Raw genomic sequence first — 3,285 nt, 5'->3', positions numbered from 1 at the left:
AATAATATAACTTAGGGATTTCTACGGATCAAGTCAAATGAATAAATCGTTTGATTTAGAGTCAAATAACAAGTGAAGTCTAGGTGGATTTTTTGTTGGGTATTGTCTTAATCAATCAAATAATCCCAAAAGCTTTTCCCCAATTTCTCTCTCTGCACTCTTAGTTTAGTTAATTAATTTAGATAAACAAATCCCTCAATTTTTAGGCTAGATAATAAAAAGAAAGTAATTACTAGTAATCTTGGTTCCCTTGGGTTTGACAATCCGATCTTGCTAAAGCTATACTACTGTTCGATAGGTACACTTGCCTTCATCGTGATAATAGTTAGTTTTAAGAACGCTTAATTATAAATTTTTAAAACCTGTTGCGAATATCACGTACCAAGTTTTTGGCGCCGTTTCCGGGGATCTAAGATATTAGGAACACTCGATTTTTATTACTTTAGCCATTTTACTTTTATTGAAATTGAAATTTTTATTTTTATTTTCTTTTATAATCCTTCATTTACTTTCTTCTGACAGGTTTTTCTAGTTTATGACCAAAAGAAACCCGTCAATACCATTACTGTTTGATAGTGAGATCGATCGCATAGTTCACAGAAATTGAAGAGAAATAAGGCGAAGCTTACGATACACAGAGGAAGAGCAAGAGGAGGATACTTCAACCACAACAGAGGAGATGACTGAAAACCAATAAAATCTGCTACCTCCTGCTATTGTTGTCAATCAAAATCCTGCTCCTCGCACTATGTATGATTATGCTAAACCTTCTTTAACAGGAACTGAATCGAGCATAGTTAGACCTGCTATAGCTGCAAATACTTTTGAACTGAAACCTAACACAATTCAAATGATATAGTAATTTGTTCAGTTTGATGGTTTGTAGGACGAAGATCCCATTACTCACTTGGCAAACTTTTTTGAACTATGTGATACATTTAAAATTAATGGCATTTCTGATGACGCCATTCGCCTTCAGTTATTTACTTTTTCATTGAGAAACAAAGCTAAACAATGGTTGAATTCGTTACCACGAGGGTCAATCACTACTTGGGAATAAATGACCGAAAGTTTTTATTAAAATATTTTTCGCCGGCTAAAATGGCAAAATTACGTAATTGTATCTCTTCTTTTGTGCAGATGGATTTAGAAACACTCTAGATGCATGGGAGAGATACAAGGACCTCTTAAGAAGATGCCCTCGCCATGGGTTACCACTCTGGCTATAGATTCAAACGTTTCATAATGGCCTAAACCCTTCGACTCGACAAATGGTTGACGCAGCTGCTGGCGGAACCATCAATAATAAGACACCTAAAGATGCTTATGAATTTATAGAAGAGATGTCACTGAAGAATTATCAGTGGCAAGTCATGAGGACAAAGCCAACGAAAACAGCCGACGTTTATAACGTCGATTCGGTCACCATGCTCTCTAATCAAGTAGAACTCTTGAATAAGAAAATTGATGGTTTTCTTAGTTCTTCACAGGTTCACCTAGTAATGCAGTGCGAAGCAAGTGGTGGTGGATCAAGCAATTCAGAATACCCACCCTATGGCCACAACATGGAGAACGAGCAGTTAGATTACATGGGTAATAATCCTCGATCTCAAAATAATCCTTATAGTAATACTTACAATGCAGGTTGGAGGAACCACCCAAATTTCTCATGGGGAGGCCAAGGGAATCAGAGACCACCACCTCCAGGCTTCCAACAACCACCCTACCAATAAGAGAAAAAGTTGAACCTTGAGGAGATGCTAACAAAATTCATCTCGGTGTCAAAAACTCATTTCCAGAATACCGAGAAATCCCTTAAGAATCAACAAGTGTCAATCCAAGGGCTCGAAACTCAGATAGGCCAACTCGCCAAACTGATTTCTGAAAGACCACAAGGTAGTTTGCCGAGTAACACAGAATCTAACCCAAGGAACAACTTAATGCGATTACCACTCAAGACAAGGAAGGGTTAGTTGAGCCTGCATCAGAACCGAGGCAAGGCATTGTGGTAAGTCAAGATAAAGGTGAGGTGGACCACAATGAGCAAAAAATGATAAGTAAAGAGTACAAACCACGGGTGCCATACCCCAATGCAACAAGGAAAGACCGTACAAATGAACAATTCGGTAAATTCCTTAAACTATTAAAGAAATTACATATTAACTTACCGTTTATCGAAGCTCTCTCGCAGATGCCAAACGCAGTAAAATTTTTGAGGGAGCTTCTAGCAAACAAACAAAAGTTGGATGAGGCATTGTATGTGGAGTTGACTGCAGTTTGCTCAGCCATATTACAGAATAAGCTACCCAACAAATTGAAAGATCTAGGGAGTTTTACGATTCCTTGTTTAATTGGTAGTTTAAATGTTCATAATGCATTGGCTGACTTAGGAGCAAGCATTAATGTTATGCCTTATAAAATGTTTAAATAGCTAGGTCTTGGGAAACCCAAACAAACTAGGATGAGCATTCAATTGGCTGATAAAACCATTAGATTTCCTATAGGTATCACTGAAGATGTTCTTGTTAAGATCGATAAATTTATATACCCAGTAGACTTTGTTGTTCAAGACATGGAAGAGGATAGTAACGCGCCTTTGATTTTAGGATGACCTTTTTTAGCATCTGCTAGAACCATTATTGATGTTGGCACAAGTGAACTCAAACTTCGTGTGGGAGATTAAACAATCACCCTTCAAGCTCGTAATTCGAGTAACACATCAAAAATTGAAGGTGGTTGTATAAATCATTCTACTAAAACTGACCATGTGGTGCAACCTACTTTGTAGGAAATAAGTTTGAAGGACCTACACGAGCCATGTTCAAGCAAAAACAAAGGACCTATCTATGAAGAACGAAGGCTACAAATCGAGGAACTAGATGAATGGCGGATACAGAAATCGAAAACACTCGATAAATCAAAACTGAGCTAGGACAAGCTCAATACATCACCAAATCAACTTAAGGTTGGAGACAAAGTACTACTAGATGTAGCAGATCCTCGCGTTACCACTTCTGAACCTAATGAAGAAATTCCTCTCACGGTACTCAGTATTTTCCCATATGGTACAGTCGAGGTAATTCACCCCAAATTAGGAACTTTTAAGGTAAAAAATACTCGTCTTAAACCTTATATTGATAAAGTTTATAGTAGGAATGAGGAGTGTAAACTCCTCGAGCCACCATGATCACACACCAGAGAGGTAAGTCAAGCTTAGACTATAAATAAGCGCTTCTCAGGAGGCAACCCGAGCACTAACAGTAATGATTTATTTAAATTCTAGTT

General features: G+C 37.7%; 1 non-coding gene across 1 annotated transcript; it reads right to left on the bottom strand.

Annotated features, from left to right (window-relative positions):
- Window positions 1-1,106: 1,106 nt before the first annotated feature.
- LOC128286354 (small nucleolar RNA R71) lies at window positions 1,107-1,213 on the bottom strand. Its single transcript, XR_008276897.1, has one exon. It is a non-coding gene; the product is annotated as a small nucleolar RNA R71 (small nucleolar RNA).
- Between the last annotated feature and the right edge of the window lie 2,072 nt (window positions 1,214-3,285).

This window comes from Gossypium arboreum, chromosome 12 (genome assembly GCF_025698485.1).
Source record: "Gossypium arboreum isolate Shixiya-1 chromosome 12, ASM2569848v2, whole genome shotgun sequence".
Lineage (NCBI taxonomy): Eukaryota > Viridiplantae > Streptophyta > Magnoliopsida > Malvales > Malvaceae > Gossypium > Gossypium arboreum.
This window is presented reverse-complemented; position numbering and strand designations above follow the sequence as displayed.